Raw genomic sequence first — 14489 nt, 5'->3', positions numbered from 1 at the left:
CACCTCCTGCGACCTTCACCAGATCGTCGGTCCATCTAGTGGGAGGCCTGCCCACGGTACGTCTTCTGGCCCGTGGTCGCCACTCGAGAACTTTTTTGCCCCGACGGCAATCGTCTCTACAATCTCATAAAACTATGTAAAGAGCCACATTCAAGGTGCTATGATAGAGATTGGTAGAGAAGTGTTATTCGCATAATAATGTGTTATGGTTAGGTAAATTTTAAAATACAGCCGCGCCTTGTGAATGAGGTGACATTGAGCTCAATATTTTAGCACCGTTCGTTCGTTTCAGCCAGATGAAAATTTTTGGGGGAGGCCTTTGTTCAGCAGTGGACATCATTTAGCACCTTACTTCGTTGGAATAGTTGTGATTTTTCAACGTGCGGTCGATCGTAGGTACATAATATGTTTCCAAGTCAAATTGTAATGATTTCTTCGCACATTCTGCTTACATGTAACATAGAGCACCGTGTGCACCTGCGAGCATAACTCCATAGAGTCGGGACGCGTGGCTTTCACTATTGGGGCGTGGGCGCAGTATGAGCGATTTTAGGTCAGAATCTAGTTTATTTAGTCTTTGAAATTTACACTAGCTAATTACTTTTTACGGGTTTCTGATTGGTCAATAAGAATATTGTTTTCGTCTCTGAGATCTATAGTACCTACCTTCCTTTAACGAGTTTCCAATGAGTGTAATAGGAATATTTTATGAAAGCTTATAGATATGGGTATTGGGTAGGTAAATCTTTCTTTGTGGTATTTGCCAGTTAGTTAAGACATTAAACAGAAGATAATAGAAATGATTTACTTGTCTTATTAGAAATATTTATGGGTAAATTTTGAAAGAAAGTAACGATGCCTCTCTAATATCTTGATTTATTTGACATTTAATTAAAAAAAAAACTCATAGCTTTATTTAAATAGGTATTACAGCCACGTGTTTTATTATGTAGGTACACCTTTAAAGGATTCTATGTATTTCATAAATAGTATGTTATACTCATCCAAAAGTTCTCACCCGTAAGTTTCCTCAGTTACTCCGTGACCTTGGCGCTTGTAACAGTGCCGAAATATCGGAGACTCAAATTTATAATAATGTTATACTCATACAAATGTATAACTGCTACATAACATAAAGTATTTTTAGTGAATCTATCAATACTAAGTACAATTATTGTTGAACTTGAAGTGGGACTCATCGCTCTACCAACACTTTTATCAACGTTAGAAAGCTCAAAACTTAAGTTTCCATTCCAAGACCCGCTGCTGTCTCCGCCCCGCCCCGGGATCCATTCCACTCGACCCACATACAAGCTAAGCCCCATCCAACGCCCCGCTCGCGGCCACAACTAAGTTAATCGCGACGCTAAATGCCCCACATTTTTCAAAACGTTACGGTAACTGCATTTCTCTCGCAGTAATTTGGTTTGAATATTACATTTTTGAGTGCACTATAAAAACTGCTAATGTGGGTCAAACTGAAATTCATGAACTAATTTTTAAGGTGAAACTCATATTCTGTGTGAATTTTAATATTAATTGGGTAGTTGACACCACCATGACATACCCTGTAAGAACTGGTAAGACGCAATAATATATCATTTATANAAAAAAAATACATACAGTCGAACATATAACCTCCTCCTTTTTTGAAGTCGGTTAATAAAACTATGTAGTAGGTAAAAGAGTCACATTCAAGGTGCTATAGGTAGAGATTGGTAGAGAAGTGTTATTCGCATAATAATGTGTTATGGTTGGGTAAATTTAAAAATACAGCCGCGCCTTGTGAATGAGGTGACATTGAGCTCAATATTTTAACACCGGTTGTTCGTTTCAGCCAGATGAAATTTTTTGGGGGAGGCCTTTGTCCAGCAGTGGACGTCATTTAGCATCTTAATTCATTGTAAAAGTTGTGATTTTTCAACGTGCGGTATCGGTAAGGTAAGTAAGGTGGTACATGATGTGTTTTACAAGTCAAATTATAATGATTTCTTCGCACATTTTGCTTACATGTAACACAGAGCTGTGTGCACCTGCGAGCATAACTCTATAGAGTCGGGACGCGTGGCTTTCTCTATTGAGGCGTGGGCGCAGTATGAGCGATTTTAGGTCAGAATCTAGTTTTTATTGGGTTTTGTCATTAATATGTGTAGAAATGACGACGACATAATTTAGGTAAATACTGTAGGTTTCGATATTGCAACAAAAATGTGTACTTTTATCCAGTTAGCAGGACTTATAGAAATTATTTATTTGTCAGGAGAAACATACAATTAAAATAATAAAGAAAGTTACATTGCCTTTCTGATACTCACTAGAATTATTTTAGACTTACTTTTCTTATCAATATTTTCAATTTAAAACCCTTAACTCTTTTCAAACAGGTCATTACTGACACATGTTTTTATAAGCACTTATTGGTTTCTATTGTTCTGTAATAAATATATTATTATCATTTAGGTATTCAAATGAAAGTACTAAGTACATACAAACAACTATTAAATTAGTGAAAGAGAACTCACCGCTCCTCTACACTTTTATCAACGTTTGAAAGCTCAAAACTTAAGTTTCCATTCCAAGACCCGCTGCTGTCTCCGCCCCGCCCCGGGATCCATTCCACTCGACCCACATACAAGCTAAGCCCCATCCAACGCCCCGCTCGCGGCCACAACTAAGTTAATCGCGACGCTAAATGCCCCACATTTTTCAAAACGTTACGGTAACTGAATTTCTCTCGCGGTAATTTGGTTTGAATATTACATTTTTGAGTGCACTCTAAAAACTGCTAATATGGGTCAAAGTTAAATTCATTAACTAATTTTGAGGTAAAACTCAAATTCTGTGTGAATTTTAATATTAATTGGGTAGGTGACACCACCGTTCAATTGACATACCCTGTAAGAACTGGTAAAACGCAATAATTATTTCATTTATTTAACGAAGAAATAAAAATCCACTGCTTGACAAAGATCGCCTCCAAGGATTTTTACAGCAGTGGACGTCCTTTGGCTGAGGCGAATGAGAACTTTTATACATATTATAGGTACTCTTACAGGGTTTTTAGGGTAAAATTAAAAATAAATGTCTTTAAGGTATAAAGTTGAGCGTTTAAACAATGCCATTATTATATCTTACAGCTGTCAAATAATATATTGACAGTGTTTATTTAATTGTATAAATTTACTGTGGACTAACAGTTTTACCCAAAACGTCCCTCAGCAACAGATGTTATATTATGAAAACAAGCATGCAAACACATTGTGAAAATCGGGCTCACTGTAAAAAAATTAACATTGGTCGTGGCCTTGATAAATGTTATAATATCCAAGTATAGAACTTCGTAAGGTGTGAAAATCTACTTTTACTAATGACCTAATATTAACTATTTGCCAACAAAATCCTCGAATTTCTTGTAATGATGTAACCCCAGTTTAAAGAACACATTGCGTATACTAAAATACCTATGAATGAAGACGATATATATAGCCCTTAGCCGCCCGTGATGTCACTGGCTAAAATATTGGCTTATACCGCTTGTAAATATAGCTGAAAAGTCAATAAATGGGTCACAAAAATGATGACAGCGCCGCCCTGGCGGGAAGAATGTGAAACGAATGATTTCATCAATGTTTTAACAAATAAAATTATAGTTACCTAATGATTTGAGCCAAGTAAAGGAAAGATAGAGCTATTGGTAAACATACAATGTTCATACAGTACGTAAATGTACAATGTTATTAATTTGCAGTAGTGCTTGAGCTTTGAGATTCCTTAAAAGACTAAAAAAGTTATAGTGCCCATATGGCAACTCTCTGAAAGACCACTTTTAAATAAGTCTGATCTTATTGAAAGTTTCTACAGTCATTTAGTAACACGTTTTGTTAAAAATAGTTTTTGGGTGTTAATTTGCCAGATTTTTCATTACTAACATTATAAAGCTGAAAAATGTGTTTGCTTGAACGCGCTAATCTCCAGAACTACTGTTCTGATTTGAAAAAATATTTTAGTGTCAGATAGCCCATTTATAGAGGAAGCCTATAGGCCTATAGCCTATATGTATCATCACGCTAAGATAACTATTCCACGCGGACACAGTCGCGTCGGCTAGTTTAGAAATAAAAACAGGCACATTGTCTTTAAATTTTCATTATTGGTATCAGAAGTTACACAATAGTAATACAAAAGCAGTATTTCAATTTGACAAAGGCCATAATAAAGTTGAGTGCTAATTGGGGCGCTCCGACACCGCTCACCCGCAATGCGTCCGAAATACGACTATAGTTCTTTGCTAATAAATTTATAACGCTGTAAAAATACCCAGATAGAAATTGATGGCGATGAAACCGAGAGTAAATGAATAAATGTAGGTAAATCTAGATCAAATGAAGTATTCAGAATATAGGCTCTTTCCAGGGCACTTGTACAATCTATACTAATATTATAAATGCGAAAGTAACTCTGTCTGTCTGTTTGTCTGTCTCGCTTTCACGCTTAAACCACTGAACCGATTTTGATAAAATTTGGTTTAGAGATAGTTTGAGTCCCGGGAAAGGACATAGGATAGTTTTTATTCTGGTTTTTGAAATAGGGACACGCGTGATAAAGTTTTTCTGTGACAGACAAAATTACACGCGGGCGAAGCCGCGGGCGGAAAGCTAGTTCCCAAATGTAGCTTGCCCTACCACCACTTCGGGACAACTTATGGGCTGGTGCTGAAAAGAAGTGGCGGGAGAAACTCAAATAGAACTGGAAATAGAAATAAGTTGAGTTCCACTGATCAATATAAGGTTATGAAACATACTTACATAACGAAAATTGTGTAGAGAAGCAGCTTCTAGATAAACTGTAGCCCTTTATGTGTCTTATTATGTAGAAAAGCAGCTTCTAGACAAACTTTAGCCCTACTTAAGCAAAGATTAAAGCTTGCGTTACAACGGCTTGCAACTATGAATNCTATGAACACATAATCAAGACTTAATTCAAGCCCAGATTATCTTAAAAGAGATGGGATTTGGATAGCTTTACGTGTACTTAAGTGAGTCAACGAAAATGACGCCCGTATTCACAAACATTACTGAGGTCTCACAGCGCGCGTGGACGTACAGGGTGACCTTACGAACCAATTACAAAGCTTTATTCAACACTGTGCGTTCGATTTTCTGCTTCACTTAAGCAAGATTCGTTTGTGAATACGGGCGTAAATTACTTCTAAATATTTTTGTTTACGTAGCGATTAGCTCTACAAAACAGCTTAAGTTAAAAAGCTGCATAGTGCTACTTGTAATGGTTGAAACAATTCAAACATATTGTTGGCCAGCTCTTGACAGGCTTTACTAAAACCTTTGCAAGAACTTTTATTTTGTAAAAAACAAAATCAGCATGGATGTGCGTCAGTTTCCCTTAAAAAACGTTTTAAAATATTCACATCGTTCCTGCCAGATGATTGCACACGTCACGACCATGGTCCGGCGTGGAAGTGCCTTTGATTTTGTAAACCTAGATAAAAATATTTGCAACGTTTTTTACGCTCAAATGATTAATATTACTTTTGAATGAACACCTATAAGACTCGACTTAGGCACAAAACCGAAAAGTAATTCACACCATTCACAAACGATGCTTGCTTAAGTGAAGCAGCAGCGCTATGCGAAGTCGAACGCACAGCATTTAATAGAGCTCTGTGATTGGTTCGTGTGTCACTCCGCCACTCAAGTATCTTTTATGAACAGATTTTTGGGTCCGTGCGTTCACGCGCACTGTGAGACCTCATAGTAATGTTTGTAAATACGGGTGTTAGGTAGGTAGTGTTGTGTCATAATAGTTACTAGTGTCTCTTGAAAACCAACTTGACAATGATACGATTCTATAGCGTCTCTCTAACTCAGAGTTAAAGTTGTAGTTAGGTCGGTACTTCGAGAAATTCAGTAGAAATTCGATGTACTTTGGTAGAGTTAAGATAGTCTAGCTATTGGTGTGGTATGCACTTTAAACTACATTTACCACCCACATTGAAAACATAGTTAGCAACCTAAAATCTTTCAACAATTAAAATTCTAAATCACGTAGGAGAGAGCAACGCGTAAACCGATAGCGCCGCGCTCTCTTTGAAATTAAAAATGCCCAAATAAAAAAAATAAAAAAAACCTACTAATATTATAAATGCGGAAGTTTGGATGTCAGGATGTCTGGATGGATGTTTGTTAGTCTTTCACGCAAAAACTACTGAACGGATTTTGATAAAACTTTACATTATTGTTGATTATAATATAGGCTACAATTTATGACTATATTTTATGTGACAACCCAAATTTCACGCGGGTGAAGCAGCGGGCAAAAGCTAGTTATGAATAAACCTATTCGCAACAAAGCATACCAATATTATTATGTTATTATTATTAACTCTATTAATAACTAGCTGACCCTGCGAACTTTGTTCCGCCTTAATGGCAATAAATAAGCAGACTTTTTTTTAATTTCGAACGGGATAAAAAGTATCCTATGTCCTTCTCCTGGCTCTAAACTACCTCCCTGACAATTTTCAGCTAAATCGGTTCAGCCGTTCTTGAGTTATAAGCGAAGTAACTAACACGACTTTCTTTTATATATATAGATGTTCTGAGAATCACAATTAATCTTGGAGTCATTGAATTATTTAAATTGATTTTGCATAGACAATAATTTCAGTCTGCTCTCCACCTGTGGTTCAACTATGTATTAATTAACTATAGTCTTCAAAGAACGATGTATTCTATGAACTACTAATTACTATTAGTTTGTTTGCCAAATACTATTAAGAACACTAATGGGGGCCAAACTAACGTGTTCTGCAAACTAATTTATGTTTACTAATGATATGTTTTTTTTTACTTTATGTATTCTTCTTAATTTCATTACACTTCTCTCCATCGCTTTCTGGCATACTACTAGTTTGCTTTTTATTTTATTGTTGTATGTCCACGTTTGGCATCCATATGTAAGCGAGCCTTGTGTCCATTTTNTAGATAAAAATATTTGCAAGGTTTTTTACGCTCAAATGATTCATATTACTTTTGAATGAACACCTATAAGACTCGACTTAAACACAAAACCGAAAAGTATGTTACACCATTCACAAACGATGCTTGCTTAAGTGAAGCAGCAGCGCTATGCGAAGTCGAACGCACAGCGTTTAATAGAGCTCTGTGATTGGACGTGCATGTCACTCCGCACTCAAGTATCGTCTATGAATAGGTTTTTGGGTGCGTGCATTCACGCGCACTGTGAGACCTCATAGTAATGTTTGTGAAAACGGGTGTTAGGATAGGTAGGTAGTGTTGTGTCATAATGGTTATTAGTGTCTCTTGAAAACAACTTGACAATGATACGATTCTATTAGCTCTAGCGTTATATATTCTATAGCGTCTCTCTAACTCAGAGTTAAAGTTGTAGTTAGTTCGGTACTTCGAGAAATTCAGTAGAAATTCGATGTACTTTGGTAGAGTTAAGATAGTCTAGCTATTGGTGTGGTATGCACTTTAAACTAATCCTACTAATATTATAAATGCGGAAGTTTGGATGTCAGGATGTCTGGATGGATGTTTGTTACTCTTTCACGCATAAGCTACTGAACGGATTTTGATAAAACTTTACATTATTGTTGATTATAATATAGGCTACAATAATTTATGACGATATTTTATGTGACAAACCAAATTTCACGCGGGTGAAGCCGCGGGCAAAAGCTAGTTATGAATAAACCTATTGGCAACAAAGCATACCAATATTATTATCGATGCCTCCTAAGTAAATAATCGTAAGCCNGTGTATAATAACTGAATCAATCAATACTTATAGTTTCTAGTGAAACATAATATACACACATTCACAAACGATGTTTGCATAATTGAAGCAACAAATCGAACGCACAACGTTGAATAGAGCTCTGTGATTGGTTCATTTGTGTGAGATTTCGCACTGTGAGACCTCATAGTAATGTTTGTGAATACGGGCGTTAGACTATTACATATTATTTAGTTTTGTCATTGCGAAAGGTTAAGACTATTTATATTAGTATCAGTTTTCTTTTCAACTTCTTTTGTTAGTGTGTAATGCTGCCAAAAACGTAAATACGTTTTAGCCACATACTTCTTTACCAGTGCAATTAAAACTTATATTATCTTCTCTCAGTCCCATCGGTATGTCTAAGAAAGTGCCAAAAACACTTTATTTATTACTTTTGCTTGCTACTTCGCCTTCGTGAAATTGTGTCTGTCACAGAAAACCTTACCGCGCGCGACCCTGTTTCAAAAACCGGGATAAAAATAGCTTACGTCCTTTCCTGAGACTTTTTATCTCTATTCTATACCAAATTTCATCAAAATCGGTCTAATGATTTCGGCGTAAAAGCATAGGTATCATCATCTGTCACAGGACATCCACTGCGGAACATAAGCCTCCCCCAAAAGCGTAGCAGACAGACAAAGCAACTTTCGCGTTTATATTATTAATAGGGGTTTCTTCTACGATATCAAACGGCAATGGCACTTAAAGCACCTTATTTTTAGCATAAGGGGAAGTAATAGACCCCATAACAAGTGGTCATCGCCCCCTCACATGTCACAGGAGGGAAGGGGGATACTGGAGCGTGACTGACCGTTGAGAAACGTTTAATTTTGCGAAGCCATTGTAACTAAGTCTCAAATACACATTGGAGATATTTGTTTATTTTACATAACAAAATCAAAATGTTTTTTCAGTAATCCCACCAAAAACATTCTGTAAAAAACTAGCCAAGTCTCGGTGGAGCTGCTTGTTTATCTCTAAAAAGTAATAATATAAGGGCTACCTTTTTCTTTTTTTTATTATTTTCTATTGACGTTCATAAGTGCCACTTGTGGTCTAAACTGAATAAATATTTTTGATTTTGATTTTGATTTTTTGATTTTAATGAAATCTAGACAAAGTCGTGCCAAGTCTATGGTTCCTTACTGCGATTTCTTTATTATTATAGTTAATGTTATGTTCAACTTGGCCGTTGAAGGGTACAAAACGAGGTGCTCCATGACACAATTGCACCAATCGGTCGCTAGAACCGCTACCTACCGCGCCACTTGGAAAACGTTGATTCAACAATAACCAGTCAATTGTAGGTTTAATAAAGCTGCGTATTTCAATAATACTTATGTAATTATCTTAATAAAGATTGTTTTCCAAGGAATTTTATGATACTGAGTTAACATGAAAAGCTCTTTAGAGAAATAAAAATGATATTCCCAAATATCTATTTTATTACTTATCATAAACGGTGGACCGACGATCTGGCGAAGGTCCGAAGACGACCTGGATGCGGATCATGCGGAATCACATGTCCAGCAGTGGACAGCTTTATTAGAATAATGATTGTTCTCTATCATGCAGAAACTACTGAACGGATTTTGGTGAAACTTTGCAGTGTTGAAACAGCTATAATTAGCCGTGTGGTGACGGCACAGTAGAATACATTTGTCACCAACCCCTACTCTTCCCGCGGGTGTCGTAAGAGGCGACTTAGGGACTACACATCAAACAGAGAACGGGCAGCAGCGCTCTCTGAAAAACATCAATCTTTTGAACTGCGATCTCCAACCCGCCTGCCAAGCGTGGGGATTATGGCAAAGCACTCCACTATAGTGGAGGAGGCTCATAGTCCAGCAGTGGACTGTAAAGGGCTGATGATGACGTAGAAACATTTCTCTACGAGGCAAAATATTGTTCTTATTTTCCAGTAAACATCGCTCTAATATATTCTTTACGACCTATCGACTTTGAAATAACCTTATTTTAGGTATATTCTTGATTTTGCAGTAAATATTATTGTATCAATAATTTTATTAACTTACGTGAAATAGAATTGACTCTGATTTGATATTTTAAGACGAATAAGACTAAGATCAATGTTCTTATTTCAAACTAGCGGCCGCCCGCGACTTCGTACGCGTAAATCCCGTTTTACCCCTTAAGGGTTGAATTTTACAAAATCCCGTCTTAGGCCCAGTTTTTTTATTCATAGTTAAAATAACAAATTGTTAAATTTTGCTACTAATGGTTAAATATTAACAAAATGTTTACTAATAGTTAAAAAATGTACTAAAAGTCACGCTAACCATTGTTCGAAAAACATTTCTTTCTGATATTTAACCACTTGTCATTTGACATCTGTCAAATTTGACTATTGGTTAATTAACTACGAATCAAAAAACTGGGCCTTAGTGAGCACCTACGTTATAAAAGGAACCCCCGTACAAAATTTGAGACTCCTAGCACGTCTTGTAGAATTCGTGATGAGTAAGTGAGTCAGTGAGCTTTCTAGATAGATAGAAAATCTTTATTGACACAGTACATAAACATATTGAACAACATAATGTATTTTACATCATAAATAATAGATTTTATTTCAATTTCTTACGGTAAAAGTTTCTATTTCAGAAGATTATTTTTAAAAGATGAAAATATCCAACTAATGATGGCTTTGTCTATAAATAAAATAAAGAATACTCTTTTGAAACAATCGCTATCATTATAAAAGGAGTCCGTTACAGAATTAGCTCCGTTAAAAATATCAGAAATCGGAAACAATTTTCTTCAAATCATAGAAACGTATCTTGGTTTATTGAGAGAAAAATTGTCTATGTGTCCTTACTGTTGGGTTGGATAGTGGACTTTAAAGCGAAGGTGGTACGGGTGATATTTGTGTCCGCTGTGGAAATTTTTCATTACTCTAGTAGGTTCATTTTGGTGGCCGTTTGTTTTATGGCGCGGCCCAACTCAGAGACTTTTGGTGTTTGCGAGGCAAAAAGGCGAATGTGTCCACACACGATAGTGCTGCGAATCCATAATCGATTATGCTTTATTCATACAATGAAGTGTCAATAAATTTTACAATCAATTTTAATACGCCGCCGACCCGGCATTTTGTTGTCAGCGACTTTATTTCAAAAGAAACTGTCGCCGAATTGTTAGGTACTTCTATAATTTTTGACAATGTGGCAAAAATCGACGACTTATGTCGCGGATTAGCTGTGTAGAACTGTCTGGGCAAGATAAAGATAGAGAACTTAAAGACAGTTATTTTGAGGATTTGTTGCGAAAAGCCAAATCTTTAACCATTTCGCTTAAATGTCTTTGACAGAACCAATCATATTCATTTAAAAGTATATATTTCATTAATCGATGTTTGGAAGTTCACATCCCTAGCCCATACGCTGAATTTATAGAGAGCCGGAGGAAATCTTGTTAATTAATATCAGCGAATTTTGGGGGCCTTTGCAGTTTCGCTTCGCTCGTCGCGTTCGTTAACGCTGTGTGACGTTTTGTTACCAGCATTATTTACGCGATAAAAGGTGATAGAAGTACGGAAATTCTGGAGGAATATAAAGGCACTCGGTGGACTGACGATCTGGTGAAGGTCGTGGGCAGTACCTGGATATTAAGCAGCGCAGAACCGGTCATTGTGTAAATCTTTGGGGGAGGTTTTTGTCCTGCAATAAACGTTCGAACATTCGTTCATTTCAGCAGTTCATTGACGTCCACTGCTGGACAAAGGCCTCCCCCAAGGATTTTGACAGACGTCATGTGACATTTATTCAGCTAGGTCCACTGCTGGGCATGGGACACCTTCATATCACACCATTGAACCCGATTTTCAACTGATCTTTTCCGCCACCAGCTTTACGTCTCTTGTCGCTTCCATCTTGGGATGGCATCCTATTTCGTTAGCACTGTCACGAATTCTCCACTCCAGAACTTCTAATGACCAATAAGTTCATCCGCAAATCTGACTAGTACATTATTTTGGCTATCATCATAATTTCAAGGACGTCGTCTACTGCTGAAACGGTCCTGTGCTGCTCGCATCCTAGTTGCTTCCGCAATCTTCACCAGATCTTTGGTCGATCACGAACTGGTGAAGGTCAGGCTCAATCTATATTTTTAAAAGCGAAAGATCACTGATTGACTGACTCACTCACTCATCACGAAATCTCAGAAACTACAAGTGATAGGAGTCTCAAATTTTGCATGAGGGTTCCTTTTAGAACGTAGGTGCTCACTAAGACGGGATTTTGCAAAATCCAACTCCTAAGGGGGTAAAACGGGATCCACGCGTGCGAAGTCGCGGGCGGCCGCTAGTATCTCTATATGTATAGAGACTATACATAAAATTCGCTATATCCCATCTCCTGCGCCACATGTTGCCCTGGCCGAATGCCAGCGGCGCGGCCTTCACCAATATTATTCCGCCATTTAGTAAGTTTGACTCCATTGATTACTCATGAGTATTTCGGGAGATACACGACTTCCTCCCATCGGTGCAGGTGATGCATAAGGTCAGCACAGATTGTTGTTACGATACCCGGGAATTTGGTCCCGAAAAGTTTGTATCTCACAGATCACAAAAACAGAACACATTGCTCGTGACAGCAATGATGACAGCAGCGACGTCATAGTGTAAACTTACGTTGCTTGCGTAGTACTAAAGATTATTCGAACGTTGAGTACCTACTGATAACGCAGTGGATAATGAGCACATTTTGATTACTTTGTGAGTGTGAATTTCTAATGCGACACTGAGTTTCGAACTCAGCGCATTAGTTGGCATCTCTCTATATCTCTATGATTCCGCCACACTTTCCCACCACTGCAACTCCTGTATAGCCAGGATTTACAGCTTGGCCTCCAATGAAACCCAACCAGTGAAGATTGAGTAGTCCCAGGGGTTTGTTGTTGAAAAGTTTGTAGAATAAATCCCTCATTTTCATTCTTTAAATAGGGTAACTTAGCCGGTTCGCCGGACACCCCCTGTTGTTGTGCACTTCAGTTTTACTCGTATCTCAATATTTTCAAAACAGCATAACACTAAATAAACTGGTTCAAAATAGATGGACTAGGTATAGAGACTTCCTTTTTATTTAAAATCTGACACCAATTGAAATGCTTAGTCTACTAAAATAAAGCCTGTATCCCTCCTTTCTCCCTTGCTTTACCTCTGTAACAAGATCTTACGTTACTCTCGTTAACACCCGTTTATTATATGGTACAAGTAAACAGATAAAGTCTGCTAAAAAGATACCCAGTTCAGCATTAGTAGTCCATGATACCTAATTGTACCTTATGTGTTCCTTTTCTTTCTGTTTTTTTTTATCTGGTGTGCAATAAAGAGTATTTGTTAAAAATAAAATTATAATAAAATTATGTTGTCAACTTTTTGGCCACTTTGGATGTCAGTTAGTTCATCTGACGCTGACTCTACCATGGTATTGATTTTCAACAAGTAAAGCTTTCTTTATCTAAATATATAAAAGGAGAAACTGACTGACTGACTGACAGATCAACGCACAGCCTAAACGGCTAAACGTAGGCACTTGAAATTTGGAAGGGACGTAGCTTAGGTACCGTAGAGGTGCACTAAGAAAGGAATTCCCGCAATTCCCACGGGAACGGGAATTAGCGGGAAAAACGGGATTCACGCGTACGAAGTCGCGGGCGGCCGCTAGTTCACTATAATATTCATAAAATATACAGTACAAGAGGCAAATTTAATACCATCTTTCAAATCAGGCCACCCATTTCGGCTTGACGACAAACAACATCCATCTTTGCATTTTAATATCAGCTCCCTTGACTGAACTTCCAAAATAATAACCCCGGATTAGAATGCAAAAGATTACATTCCGACATGAATATTCAAATGGCGATTTAATAAAATGAACACGTGTTTGTAATTTAGCGTCTAAATAAATAGGAGGGTTGTGGGGAGGGTGGCCACAGTGTAAGAGTAGTAAGTAGTACTGACGTGTATATTTTTCACAGGTTTATTTGCATAATATTTTATTTTTTTAATAACTGCACATTTGGGGTTGAACACAGTCTTTATTTGCTTATTTATTACTTACTTTCTTAATTTTTGGAAAGCTTAGTTGGTAAAGTTAATAGTCTGTCTTTAGTTTGAAATTTAAATGGAGTTTCAAAACTTTATGAATATGAACGCAACTAATAGATTTATAATATTTCTGAGAACATTTTACGTGTATTTCAAGTAAGCCTTTTTTCCCAGTCGGTACTGAATTCTGAATAATAGCTAACTAGAAAACTGTATAATAAATGTTTCTCTGAAAAAGTAAAATTTCATATCTGTTAATGAAAATAACATCATCAATCCTAGATTTATTGATAATACTTAATATATTTTTAGTAACATTTGTAATGAAATATGTAATTAACTAAACATTAACGTACAACGTTGTCAAAATCGCAAGCAATTAAACTCAGAACGTGACCTCACGACGCATCGCGCAACTCCACCAACTGCATAACCGAGTTCGCTCAAGGGTGTCATCGTGGACGTGGCTTTGTATTCGAACGTCAGGCGTCTTGCACTAACTTGTTATAGGGTAGATGTACTAGTTTTGCATATCCTTGGACCGTTTTTTGACCACTCTAACTATAATGTAGCAAAGCAATTAATTATCATCACA

This window comes from Ostrinia furnacalis, unplaced genomic scaffold, assembly GCF_004193835.3.
Source record: "Ostrinia furnacalis isolate ACB-3 unplaced genomic scaffold, ASM419383v2 OfSCF1302, whole genome shotgun sequence".
NCBI lineage: Eukaryota > Metazoa > Arthropoda > Insecta > Lepidoptera > Crambidae > Ostrinia > Ostrinia furnacalis.
This window is presented reverse-complemented; position numbering follows the sequence as displayed.